The sequence below is a fragment of the Bos indicus genome, chromosome 6, assembly GCF_029378745.1.
Source record: "Bos indicus isolate NIAB-ARS_2022 breed Sahiwal x Tharparkar chromosome 6, NIAB-ARS_B.indTharparkar_mat_pri_1.0, whole genome shotgun sequence".
Classification (NCBI taxonomy): Eukaryota; Metazoa; Chordata; class Mammalia; order Artiodactyla; family Bovidae; genus Bos; species Bos indicus.
The window spans coordinates 100,756,132-100,769,753 of NC_091765.1; the positions used below are offsets into that span (position 1 = coordinate 100,756,132).

At 40.1% G+C, this 13,622-nt stretch overlaps 1 protein-coding gene across 1 annotated transcript in view; it reads left to right on the top strand.

Annotated features, from left to right (window-relative positions):
• The window catches only part of ARHGAP24 (Rho GTPase activating protein 24), an 878,267-nt gene that overhangs the window by 113,592 nt on the left and 751,053 nt on the right, over window positions 1-13,622 (top strand). The window lies entirely within an intron of this gene.

A 13,622-nucleotide genomic window follows, 5' to 3' on the forward strand; every position in this document is an offset into this window, starting at 1 on the left:
TGATTCTCTAGCATCTCACATGCTAGTAAAGTAATGCTCAAAATTCTCCAAGCCAGGCTTCAGCAATACGTGAACCGTGAACTTCCAGATGTTCAAGCTGGTTTTAGAAAGGGCAGAGGAACCAGAAATCAAATTGCCAACATCTGCTGGATCATGGAAAAAGCAAGAGAGCTCCAGAAAAGCATCTATTTCTGCTTTATTGACTATGCCAAAGCCTTTGACTGTGTGGATCACAATAAACTGTGGAAAATTCTGAAAGAGATGGGAATACCACCACCTGACCTGCCTCTTGAGAAATTTGTATGCAGATCAGGAAGCCACAGTTAGAACTGGACATAGAACAACAGACTGGTTCCAAATAGGACAAGAAGTATGTCAAGGCTGTATATTGTCACCCTGCTTATTTAACTTCTATGCAGAGTACATCGTGAGAAACGCTGGACTGGAAGAAAAACAAGCTCAAATCAAGATTGCCGGGAGAAATATCAATAACCTCAGATATGCAGATGACACCACCCTTATGGCAGAAAGTGAAGAGGAACTCAAAAGCCTCTTGATGAAAGTGAAAGAGGAGAGTGAAAAAGTTGGCTTAAAGCTCAACATTCAGAAAACGAAGATCATGGCATCCGGTCCCATCACTTCATGGGAAATAGATGGGGAAACAGTGGAAACAGTGTCAGACTTTATTTTTTGGGGCTCCAAAATCACTGCAGATGGTGACTGCAGCCATGAAATTAAAAGACACTTACTCCTTGGAAGGAAAGTTATGACTAACCTAGATAGCATATTGAAAAGCAGAGACATTACTTTGCCAACAAAGGTTCGTCTAGTCAAGGCTCTGGTTTTTCCAGTGGTCATGTATGGATGTGAGAGTTGGACTGTGAAGAAGGCTGAGCACCGAAGAATTGATGCTTTTGAACTGTGGTGTTGGAGAAGACTCTTGAGAGTCCCTTGGACTGCAAGGAGATCCAACCAGTCCATTCTGAAGGAGATCAGCCCTGGGATTTCTTTGGAAGGAATGATGCTAAAGCTGAAACTCCAGTACTTTGGCCACCTCATGTGAAGAGTTGACTCATTGGAAAAGACCCTGATGCTGGGAGGGATTGGGGGCAGGAGGAGAAGGGGACGACAGAGGATGAGATGGCTGGCTGGCATCACTGACTCGATGGACATGAGTCTGAGTGAACTCCAGGAGTTGGTGATGGACAGGGAGGCCTGGCGTGCTGTGATTCATGGGGTTGCAAAGAGTTGGACACGACTGAGCGACTGAACTGAACTGAGAATGGTTCTCTAGCACTCCCTTTCCAGCCCCTCTCATTTCCAAATTATCCATGGCATCTCATCTAGAGATATGACACCTTTGACTCTTATCCCCAATGTAGGAGCCCAACTTCTTTGATACACTTGGCATTTTTCTCATCAATCTTTCTCTTCCTCCATCTCTTAACCCTTTTTTATTTTTTATCCACCCATCATGTGCTCAGTCATGTCCAACTCTTTCTGACCTCATGGACAGTAACTCGCCAGTTTCCTCTGTCCATGGGATTTCCCAGACAAGAATACTGGAGTGGGTTGCCATACCCTCCTTCAGGGGATCTTCCTGACACAGAGATTGAACCCATGGCTCCTACATTGCAGGTGGATTCTTTACTGCCTGAATCATCAGGGAAGCCCCAATCTTGTTTCTTTAATGGTGCAAATATCCAGGGGGTATAGCTCAGGGATAGAGAATTTGACTGCATAATGCAGGTGTCCAGGCATGAGACCAGAAATATCTAAATGACATAATCAACCAACTCCTATTAATCAAGCAACTACTAGACATCTATTAGTGTCTATCCCTAAAGCACTGATTCCCATGCTTGAGTCTTGGGTCTATGCGTGCATGATAAGTCACCTAAGTTGTGTCCTACTCTTTGTGACCCTATGAACTGTAGCCCTCCAGGCTCTTCTCCAAGGGATTCTCCAGGCGAGAATACTGGAGTGGGTTGCCATTTCCTCCTTTAGGGGATCCTCTGGACCCAGAGATCAATCCCATGTCTCTTTACATCTCCTGCATTGGCAGGCAGGTTCTTTAGTACTTGCCACCTTGGAAGATGGGCCAAGGGTCAAGGAAGCCCCTTGGGTCTATCAGTTCAGTTCAGTTCAGTTCAGTTGCTCAGTCGTGTCCAACTCTTTGCGACCCCATGAATCACAGCACGCCAGGCCTCCCTGTCCATCACCAACTCCCAGAGTTTACCCAAACTCATGTCCATGGAGTCGGTGATGCCATCCAGCCATCTCATCCTATCGTCCCCTTCTCCTCCTGCCCCCAATCCCTCCCAGCATCAAGTCTTTTCCAATGAGTCAACTCTTCGCATGAGGTGGCCAAAATATTGGAGTTTCAGCTTCAGCATCAGTCCTTCCAATGAACACCCAGGACTGATCTCCTTTAGGATGGACTGGTTGTATCTCCTTGCAGTCCAAGGGACTCTCAAGAGTCTTCTCCAACACCACAGTTCAAAAGCATCAATTCTTTGGTGCTCAGCTTTCTTCACAGTCCAACTCTCACATCCATACATGACCACTGGAAAAACCATAGCCTTGACTAGACGGACCTTTGTTGGCAAAGTAATGTCTCTGCTTTTCAATATGCTATCAAGGTTGGTCATAACTTTCCTTCCAAGGAGTAAGTGTCTTTTAATTTCATGGTTGCAATCACCATCTGCCGTGATTTTGGAGCCCCCCAAAATAAAGTCTGACACTGTTTCCACTGTTTCCCCATCTATTTCCCATGAAGTAATGGGACCAGATGCCATGATCTTCGTTTTCTGAATGTTGAGCTTTAAGCCAACTTTTTCACTCTCCACTTTCACTTTCATCAAGAGCCTTTTTAGTTCCTCTTCCCTTTCTGCCATAAGGGTGGTGTCATCTGCATATCTGAGGTTATTGATATTTCTCCCGGCAATCTTGATTCCAGCTTGTGCTTCTAACTAAGCCTAAAAATCACATTGTGCACAGAATAGCTATTTATATCTCAAAATGTTTATTTGAAGCAGCACAGTTTCCTATAATAAGATTTTATGGATAACCAAAGCATAATTTATTTTTGGCTGGAGATAAATATATTAATTCCGGTGGCAACCCAAATGATCTCATAGGAATCACAAGTCCCAATTGTATGAATCTGGGGCATATCTTACTGTGTATTTCGTTGATTAGGCTGTGTATAATACAATAAAAATGGGAAAATGCATAAATCCTTACTTATTATAAATTTGCTTAAATGTTATGGAGACTATTCCAAGGCCATCGAAGACTGAAAAGCAGTGTTCTAGAGAGCTTTTATTTGTCTTAGCTTCCCAGATGCAAGGATAGTGCCTTTGAACATGGGCTATTCTGTGGGCACTGGCTTCCTCCCTGATTCTGTCCTCAAATGCTCATGGGCATATGGTTTTCCAAACAGTATTTCTCAGAAAATCACAATTTCATATTAAAAATGTAGATGGATCTAAGAAAATGGCATAATGATGATGTGATTTATTATTTTGAAGAAAATTCATGCTTTCATAGAAGCCTAATTCAGATGAAGCATAATTGTGGTTCATTAGACACTGAGGAAGCTATTGCCACAGAGTAACGGATGGGCTACTCTGCTCCCATGTTATTTTTAGAACATGAACAGAGATAGAAAAATATAAAAGAATAACTCTGTTCAGGGAACTTTTGCACTTTTGTATAGTTTACACTTTTACTAAGACATTTCTGCTATGCTTCCTTTTCATTAATAAAGAGGGATGGCAAATGAATATAAAAGAAACATTTTGGAAAACTGAATTTCTTGTACAATGTAAAATACTGTGATAAGAATGCCAAAGCTGAAGCTTCTTATGTGCCTGTTTCTTTTCATTAGTGTTCTTTGAAGCTGTGGCCATCTTTCTAAATTTTAGTCTAAGCTTAAAATGAGGAAATATTGCTTAAAAAGAAAGTAATAATGGAAACAAAAGGCCTGCCTCAATATATAACAACTATAACTCCTAAGCACATGATCACCATCTATACATCAGCTAACTTGAAATTTCAAAGTGTCCTCTGTCTTCTGTGTGAAAATAAAATTATTGGTTGTCTTATGTTCTTGTTTATAAGCTTTTTATTTTGGGACAGTTCTATATTTACAGAGAATTACAAAAGTAGAACAGAGAGTTCCAATATACCCTTCACCTAGCTTCCTCTAATGTCAATATTTTGCATAACTATGGTACATTTGTCAAAACTAAGAGAGTAACATTGTTATATTACTATAACTAAACTCCAGAGTTTATTTGGCTGTCCCAGCTTTTCCACTAATGACCTTTTTCTTTCCCAGGATCCATTCAAGGATACCACATTGTTCTTACTCATTATGTTTCCTCAGCCTTCTTTAGTCTGAAACAGTTTGTTTTTCATAATCTTGAACCTCTAATGGAATTTATTATGTGCTATATTTAGTTGGCTTATGAGCTTTTTATTTACCAAATATTCAAAACAGACTTTTTTCTTTGTTTTTGATTTTCAAACCTTTCTTTCTCTCTATAGATCCAAATTCCTTTGTATTTATTTAGATCAATATAGTTTATTTGTTTTATTGTATTTTTTGGGTATGTTCATTATTTCATTCTCAGCCATGTTTGTCCTCCCCCCACCCCCATAATGTTGAATAATTTGCACCCTATAAAATAGTCGGAGGCTGTCTTCTGTTTATAGTTGCGGACCAAAATAATTTCTCTTCAGAGAGAAAAGCAGCTGTATCCTGAAAAAAAGAAAGGGACAATTATTAAAGTCTACCCCAGAAAGTAGTGAACAATAGTGAATATTGTAAAGAGCTGTCAAAAAGAATTTGAGTGTGGCGATAAATTTCAATTCCAATGAAAAGTTGATGTAAATCAGTTTGAAATTGTCCAGAGATCTGTTCAGATATTGCCTGACTCCACTTCATATAGCATAAAGGGCACATGTGGTGATATTTATACACAGAGTGATGGTATTTTCATAAATGCTCTCAGTAGGCTCCTCTGTATTTTGTCTTGTATTTGGCATATTGTAAGCCAGTTATTTCAGACCACATGTGACATGCAAGATGGGGAAACAGCCTGTGGTTCTCTTTCTTTCATAAAGTTGGCTTTATTGAACCTTTTAAGATATCTAAGGTTTTAAGACCATAGTCATTACTATTTCTCAAACTACAGTTTTTTTGTTTTTTTAAAGAAACTACACCAAAAAAACTATGTCAATTTTTTCATGAAGTTTAACAGCAAGGAATTAGTTTCTTTATGCCACCCCAGCCTATTGCAGATGGGCAATGTTATTATTAGCATTAAACCAGTCATTGATTTGGAAACACTACATTGATAATAATATGACATTTTCCCCAGACAAAGGCACCATTGATTTCCTTAATGAGACCAAGAACATATACAGTCCTGGGTCAGAACCAATCAATAGGACATGTTTTGTTCATATGTGGTCCAAAGCAAGAGTCAGTTGAACTTGGCAATACTTTAGCAATAATTGAGTAATAAGAGTGTAATGCCAGCCAGTATTTTATAAGATGTAAAATATTTTATCTTAATAATTGTTCTGTGATGAGTAAATCTAAACTTTTTACAAAAACAAATTGATACAAACAAACCAAGGAAATCATGTCTTCAAATACATTGTATTTCAGGACCCCTTTGTTTTCAATTCAATGAACACACATGTCCAACGACTTTGATTTCCTCCTTGAAGCAATTTCCTTTTAGGAGGTATATTCCCTCTCCCTTGTGCCATTCAGTTCAGTTCAGTTCAGTCTGTCAATCGTATCTGACTTTTTGTGACCAAATGGACTACAGCAAGCCAGTCTTCCCTGTCCATCACCAACTCCTGGAGTTTGCTCAAACTCATGTCCATTGAGTCAGTGATGCCATCCAACCATCTCATCCTCTGTCATCCCCTTCTCCTCCTGCCTTCAATCTTTCCCAGCATTAGGATCTTTTCCAATGTCAGTTATTTGCATGAAGTGGCCAAAGTATTGGAGTTTCAGGTTCAGCATCAGTCCTTCCAATGAATATTTAGGACTGATTTCCTTTAGTATTGACTGGTTGGATCTCCTTGCAGTCCAAGGGACTTGCAAGAGTCTTCTCCAACACCACAGTTCAGAAGCATCAACTCTTCACCATTCAGCTTTCTTTATAGTCCAACTCTCATATCCACACATGACTACTAGAAAAACTGTAGCCTTGGCTACATGGACCTTTGTTGGCAATGTAACATCTCTGCCTTTTAATATGCTGTCTAGATTGGTCATAACTTTCCTGGCAAGGAGTAAGCGTCTTTTAATTTCATGGCTGCAGTCACCATCAGTAGTGATTTTGGAGCCCCCCAAAATAAAGTCTGCCACTGTTTCCACTCTTTCCCCATCTATTGCCATGAAGTGATGAGACCAGATGCCATGATCTTAGCTTTCTGAATGTTGAACTTTAAGCCAACTTTTTCACTCTCCTCTTTCACTTTCATCAAGAGGCTCTTTAGTTCTTTACTTTCTTCCATAAGGGTGGTGTCATCTGCATGTCTGAGGTTATTGATATTTCTCCCTGCAATCTTGATTCCAGATTGTGCTTCATTCAGCCCAGTGTTTCTCATGATATACTCTGCATATAAGTTAAATAAGCAGGGTGACAATATATAGGCTTGATGTACTCCTTTTCCTATTTGGAACCAGTTTGTTGTTCCATGTCCAGCTCTAACTGTTGCTTCCTGACCTGCATACAGATTTCTCAAGAGGCAGGTCAGGTGGTCTGATATTCCCATCTCTTGAAGAATTTTCCACTATTTATTATGATCCACACATTCAAAGGCTTTGGCATAGTCAATAAAGCAGAAAAAGATATTTTTCTGGAACTCTCTTGCTTTTTTGATGATCCAGCGGGTGTTGGAGATTTGATCTCTGGTTCCTCTGTATTTTCTAAAGCCAGCTTGAACATTTGGAAATTAATGGTTCACATATTGTTGAAGCCTAACTTGGAGAATTTTGAGCATTGCTTTATTAGCATGTGAGATGAGTGCAATTATGCAGTAGTTTGAACACTCTTTGGCATTGCCTTTCTTAAGGATTGGAATGCAAGCTGACCTTTTCCAGTCCTGTGGCCAGTGCTGAGTTTTCCAGATTTGCTGGCATATTCAGTATAGCACTTTCACAGCATCATCTTTTAGGATTTGAAATAGCTCAACTGGAATTCCATCACCTCCTCTAGCTTTGTTCGTAGTGATGCTTCCTAAGGCCCACTTGACTTCACATTCCAGGATGTCTGGCTCTAGGTAAGTAATCACACCATCATGATTATCTGGGTCATAAAGATCTTTTTTTGTACAGTTCTTCTGTGTATTCTGGGCTTCCCCGGTGGCTCAGAGGTTAAAGCATCTGCCTGCAATCCAGGAGACCTGGGTTCGATCCCTGGGTCGGGAAGATCCCCTGGAGAAGGAAATGGCAACCCACTCCAGTATTCTCGCCTGGAGAATCCCATGGAGGGAGGAGCCTGGTGGGCTCCACAGGGTCGCAAAGAGTCGAACTCGACTTCACTTTCACTTTCTTTTCTGTGTATTCTTGCCACCTCTTCTTAATATCTTCTGCTTCTGTTACATTCATACCATTTCTGTCCTTTATTGAGCCATCTTTGCACAAAATGTTTCCTTGGTATCTCTAATTTTCTTGAAGAGATCTCTAGTCTTTCCCATTCTGTTGTTTTTCTCTATTTCTTTGCACTGATCACTGAGGAAGGCTTTCTTATCTTCTTGCTATTCTTTGGAACTCTGCATTCAAATGGGTCTATCTTTCCTTTTCTCCTTTACTTTTCACTTCTTTTCTTTTCACAGCTGTTTGTAAGGCCTCCTCAGAGGACCATTTTTCCTTTGCATTTTTTTTTCTCAGTGATGGTCTCGATCCATGTCTCCTGTACAATGTCACGAATCTCCATACATAGTTCATCAGGTGCTCTATCAAATCTAATCCCTTAATCCATTTCTCACTTCAACTGTATAATCATAAGGGATTTGATTTAGGTCATAACTGAATGGTCTGGTGGTTTTCCCTACTTTCTTCAATTTAAGTCTCTATTTGGTAATAAGGAATTCATGATCTGAGCCACAGTCAGCTCCCGGTCTTGTTTTTGCTGACTGTATAGAGCTTCTCCATCTTTGGCTGCAAAGAATATAATCAGTCTGATTTCAGTGTTGACCATCTGGCAATGTCCATGTGTAGAGTCTTCTCTTATGTTGTTGAAAGAAGGTGTTTGCTATGATGAGTGCATTCTCTTGGCAGAACTCTACTAGTCTTTGCCTGGTTCATTCTGTACTCCAAGGCCAGATTTGAAAGTTACTCCAGGTGTTTACTGACTTCCTACTTTTGCATTCCAGTCCCCTATAATGAAAAGGACAATTTTTTTGGATGTTAGTTCTATAAGGTCTTGTAGGTCTTCATAGAACCTTTCAACTTCAACTTCTTCAGCATTACTGGTCAGGGCATAGACTTGGATTACTATGATATTGAATGGTTTACCTTGGAAATGAAGAGATCATTCTGTCGTTTTTGAGACTGCATCTAAGTACTGCATTTCAGACTCTCTTGTTGACTATGATGGCTACTTCATTTTTTCTAAGGGATTCTTGCCCAAAGTAGTAGATATAATGTTCATCTGAGTTAAATTCACTCATTCCAGTCATTTTAGTAGCTGATTCCTAAAATGTCAACGTTCATGCTTGCCATCTCCTGTTTGACCACTTCCAGCTTGCCTTCATTCATGGACCTAATATTCCAGGTTCCTAAGCAGTATTGCTCTTTACAGCATCAGATCTTGCTTCCATCACCAGTCACATCCACAACTGGGTGTTGTTTTTGCTTTGGCTCTCTCTCTTCATTCTTTCTGGAGTTATTTCTCCACTGATCTTCAGTAGCATATTGGGTACCTACTGACCTGGGGAGTTCATCTTTCAGTGTCCTATCTTTTTGCCTTTTCATACTGTTCATGGGTTTCTCAAGGCAAGAATACTGAAGTAGTTTGCCATTCCCTTCTCCAGTGGACCACATTCTGTCAGAACTCTCCACCATGACCCATCTTCTTGGGTGGCCAGTGGACCACATTCTGTCAGAACTCTCCACCATGACCCATCTTCTTGGGTGGCCCTACACAGCATGGCTCATAGTCTTATTGAGTTAGACAAGGCTGTGGTCCATGTGATTAGATTGGTTAGTTTTCTGTGATTGTGGTTTTCACCCTCTGTACTCTCTGATGGAGAAGGAGAAGAGACTTATGGAAGCTTCCTGATGGGAGAGACTGACTGAGGGGCAAACTGAAAGTCTGTACTTGAACATAAAAGCCCTATTATTGTCATATTTTTGGTTATCATCTAGGAGCTCACAAGGAAAGACTAAGATAGAAGTCATGTATGAGAATTGAGTCTTTGGGGGATATAGATGAGAGGAAATTAGGAATTGAGAAAAGGTAGGAACTGATTTTTCACATTTGCAGACTGTGTGCTAGTTTAGGACCTGTACCCGTATCTGTACACATCAAGATAAAACTAAAAGTTCAAGAATTTTATCAGAAATGACTGTGTGAGAGAAAGTAGAACAGGGAGCTTCAAAAGCCTGATGTAGCCATTAGATTAGATGCAATGCTGATCCTGGAGACAAAAGGAGAAAAGGTTGGGAAGAAGTGCCTTAAATTGCCATCCATCCTAATAAAGGTTTTACAAGGCTGTTTGAGAATCACCATCAGTGTCAATAATATGAAACCTCATATTTCTCATAAGTGGAAGTCTGCCTCACTATACTATGCCTACCATGCTCAGTAAGAGCCTGTGGGAGAGCATGGCCTTGTGCCAGTGTGGCAGTGGGTTTTAGAGCACAGCAACTAAGATTCTTAGTTAATTACTGTCTCTGTAGTTGGAGGACTAAGAAGTAGATCCTAGTGACCACCTCAGTGTGTTTCATCAAAGTGACCTGATGCTCACTCTCAAACCAGAAAACTGACTCTGACTTAAATTAGTTTTAGACTCTGGGAATGGAATTGATTCTCTAAGGAGGAGTGAAATAATCTACCATGGGAAGGGGAGAATGAACGTGGAGGTTAGGAACAAGTTTGAGTTTGGCAGCTACTATGAACAAAGCTAGTGGAGGTGATAGAATTCCAGTTAAGCTATTCCAAATCCTGAAAGATGATGCTGTGAAAGTGCTGCACTCAATATCCCAGCAAATTTGGAAAACTCGGCAGTGGCCACAGGACTGGAAAAGGTCAGTTTTCATTCCAATCCCAAAGAAAGGCAATGCTAAAGAGTGCTCAAACTACCACACAATTGCAGTCATCTCACACACTAGTAAAGTAATGCTCAAAATTCTCCAAGCCAGGCTTCAGCAATATGTGAACCGTGAACTTCCTGATGTTCAAGCTGGTTTTAGAAAAGGCAGAAGAACCAGAGATCAAATTGCCAACATCTGCTGGATCATGGAAAAAGCAAGAGAGTTCCAGAAAAACATCTATTTCTGCTTTATTGACTATGCTAAAGCCTTTGACTGTGTGGATCACAATAAACTGTGGAAAATTCTTCAAGAGATGGGAATACCAGACCACCTGACCTGCCTCTTGAGAAATTTGTATGCAGGTCAGGAAGCAACAGTTAGAACTGGACATAGAACAACAGACTGGTTCCAAATAGGAAAAGGAGTACGTCAAGGCTGTATATTGTCACCCTGCTTATTTAACTTCTATGCAGAGTACATCATGAGAAACGCTGGACTGGAAGAAGCACAAGCTGGAATCAAGATTGCCGGGAGAAATATCAATAACCTCAGATATGCAGATGACACCACCCTTATGGCAGAAAGTGAAGAGGAACTCAAAAGCCTCTTGATGAAAGTGAAAGAGGAGAGTGAAAAAGTTGGCTGAAAGCTCAACATTCAGAAAACGAAGATCATGGCATCTGGTCCCACCACTTCATGGGAAATAGATGGGGAAACAGTGGAAACAGTGTCAGACTTTATTTTTCGGGGCTCCAAAATCACTGCAGATGTTGACTGAAGCCATGAAATTAAAAGACGCTTACTCCTTGGAAGAAAAGTTATGACCAACCTAGATAGCATATTCAAAAGCAGAGACATTACTTTGCCAACAAAGGTTCGTCTAGTCAAGGCTATGGTTTTTCCTGTGGCCATGTATGGATGTGAGAGTTGGACTGTGAAGAAGGCTGAGCACCGAAGAATTGATGCTTTTGAACTGTGGTGTTGGAGAAGACTCTTGAGAGTCCCTTGGACTGCAAGGAGATCCAACCAGTCCATTCTGAAGGAGATCAGCCCTGGGATTGCTTTGGAAGGAATGATGCTAAAGCTGAAACTCCAGTACTTTGGCCATCTCATGCAAAGAGTTGACTCATTGGAAAAGACCCTGATGCTGGGAGGGATTGGGGGCAGGAGGAGAAGGGGATGACAGAGGATGAGATGGCTGGATGGCATCACTGACTCGATGGACGTGAGTCTGGGTGAACTCTGGGTGTTGGTGATGGACAGGGAGGCCTGGCGTGCTACAGTTCATGGGGTCACAAAGAGTCAGACACGACTGAGTGACTGATCTGATCTAGGATTGTCAAGAGTTTCTTAGTTTTAGTTTTTCTGTGTATACAGGCAGTTCCTATGTTAAGTGATTTTGCAGCTCATTGCCCAGTGTTATTTAAGAAGATTAAAAGACCCAGAGGGATGGTATGGGGAGGGAGGAGGGAGGGGGGTTCAGGATGGGGAACACATGTACACCCGTGGCAGATGCATGTTGATGTATGGCAAAACCAATACAATTTTGTAAAGTGAAAAAAAAAAGTTCCCTTCCTGTTCCTGTTTCTTTTTAAAAAACGTTCACTTCAATTACCAAGGTGTTCTGTAAAATATTTTGTATGCGTACACTTTTTTTATGTACCCCCATAAAATGTACATTTCAAGCTTACATTTTCCTATAAAAGCAGACTCAGACTTTCACAATATACAGTGAGGGGAGAACACTATTCTTTATAGTGGACTCATCACAAAGGTTTCATGATCAATGTATGACTTAGTTGTATCAGTCAATTCTCACAAATCATTTAGATGGCTATTATAACAAAATATTTATGCAAGTTACTTAAATATTAATAAATAAATCCACAATATCATAAGAGAAGGTCTAATAAATTGTACTTTAAAGGTTATCACCTTTTCTTGCTCCATCTCCTTTTATCATCTTAGGGGAAGAATAACAGGAAAAAGCAGTTTCTTAAACACAAGGAATAGCCAAACTGGCACAGTAATACCTGAAATTGCCTTGAGTAATACCGAAAGCAAATGAACTTCTACTGATTTTTATTTATTGACTCCAATACTGTAATGTGAAAATCCTTAAACTGTATATGGACTGAAGCCTTGTAAGAACTTGAGGTTAGGAAAATATGTCATTCTTGTGTTAATGTTCCCACTGACACTCATATTGCTCAATTAATTTTTTTACCTAATGAATTTTCCTATTTAAAACTTTCTGGTCCTTTTCAATTGGTGTAGCTTATTCTCTCTCTCTCTCTCTCTCTCTCTCTCTCTGTGTGTTTAAGCTAAAATAAGTCAGATTCAATTAGCCAGTAATGAAGTTTTAAAAGTTACCAGCCTAGTTTTCAAAATGCTTAGGATCAGGTTTTATTGATGATGTAGCTGTTGCTGAGGGAGCAAGAAAGAAGAGTTGCTGGCAAAAGTTGTGAAAACCAGGGTCGGTAAGTGTTAGTTGACTCCTTACTGAAGGTTATTCCCTAAGCTGCCATCTAAGGTATAGGCCACCTGTTTATGCTCTTCTCTTTTCCCAAGTCAGAGTTATAAGGAATAAGAATGATAAGAGAGAGCACCAGAGCAGAAAATAATAAATGATTATTAGTGAGTAAAGATCTAGCCTGCCACCCTCACCTACTTTTATCCTCCCATCGAGGTGTACCAGAGATAGTATTCTGTTTCTTTGTTTTTGTTTCCAGTATATTTGGAGGATGAAGGATAAAAAAAAAATAGCATATTGATGATTTACATGTTTCATGGTCGTTGAGAGTTCTATCAATCACAAAGTTGGTGCTTTCTGACTTAGAATTCATTAGATGTAGAGCTTTCAGCTTCTACTTATCTTCAGAGAGCTTAGCAACCACCCACATTCTTTCTAACTTTGCCTTTATTAAAGACAACATCTGTGGTAGCACAAACCTTTCCTGTGTTGGTCTTCCTTCCCAACTGAAAATAAAATAAGGTTTTAGGGTCTATTCCATGCCAAATAATTAGTGTTCCTTTCACTTAAGTGAAGGATGTCCATTCCTAAGGCCTTGTAAAACGAACAACACTCAGTTCACTAGAGTATGCTCAATTCACTGAAATTCCCCAGAGGGTATTGCAGTTATAAATACAGTGAATCACAGCTGTCAGCATACATATACCTTATGAACTGGTTGCTCTTCTCAGTGAGGAGTAGAATCTATTTCTATACACTTAAGTTCAGGCTGGCTTTGTAACTTGCTGTGATTAATTAATTTGCTTTGAGTGTGGCGCAAGTGACTGTGCAAGTTCTTGAGCTTCTTGTAGCTTGTAT